Below are 770 nucleotides of genomic sequence, written 5' to 3'. Positions count from 1 at the left end.
ATTCTCAAGTGAGTTATAGGGCAGCAGATCTTAAGGTAGCTTTGAGATGGATCAGTTTTAATGAAGACCCTACCGTACCACGGGGTATAGATCCATTCTCGTAATAACAAGAGGTCTTTATCCTTGACAAATTGCCCGTACCTATCCAAGATCTCCCCCATTCTAATTTTGATGCTTACCGGATCATTAAGTAGTATCGTGTCAAACATTCCGAAGCTCTCCAATATTTTTCTTATCTGCGTTACGCAATTATATTGCAGACTAAAACGATTGTTACTGTCTAGCTGTACAACTCATGTTAAGTATTTTTATTAACCAGGACATAGTTTTCTTTAAAAGGCGATATCCCACAGGACTGGGTGCCACTTCTAGTCTTACCATAAAGTGTGGGGTGTTTCGTTGTAAACCTTGCGCAGAGGCAATGTCGTAACCGATGGTCTACTGAGGAGCGATTATTGCTAGTTAAAAACTTTTTTAATTTCACACTTTATAGTGATAATTCATACAATATTTTTGTTTTGTTGTTTTTAAATACTGAATAAAACATTAAAGCTTATCTCAATTATGATTTAACGGAATATTTAGTTTCGTTTAACTGAATATCGATTATTAATTAGTATAATTGATACTTAAAATTTAATGTTGAGGTGTAGATAGTTGACTGTAGATTAATGCTTGAAGAAGTTTGTCGGGGGGTGCGGTCAGCAAAGAACAACATAAATAAACAAAACCATATTTATTTATTTTATGCCGACGTTTCAGCCACTAAT

The 770-nt window shown here is 34.8% G+C and overlaps 1 pseudogene; it reads left to right on the top strand.

Moving 5' to 3' along the window:
* Positions 1 to 404: 404 nt before the first annotated feature.
* On the top strand, positions 405 to 532 carry LOC112210522 (U4 spliceosomal RNA; annotated as a pseudogene).
* The last annotated feature ends 238 nt before the right edge of the window (positions 533 to 770 follow it).

The sequence above is a fragment of the Halyomorpha halys genome, unplaced genomic scaffold (assembly GCF_000696795.3).
Source record: "Halyomorpha halys isolate HHAL.00 unplaced genomic scaffold, Hhal_1.1 Scaffold1.1, whole genome shotgun sequence".
NCBI lineage: Eukaryota > Metazoa > Arthropoda > Insecta > Hemiptera > Pentatomidae > Halyomorpha > Halyomorpha halys.
This window is presented reverse-complemented; position numbering and strand designations above follow the sequence as displayed.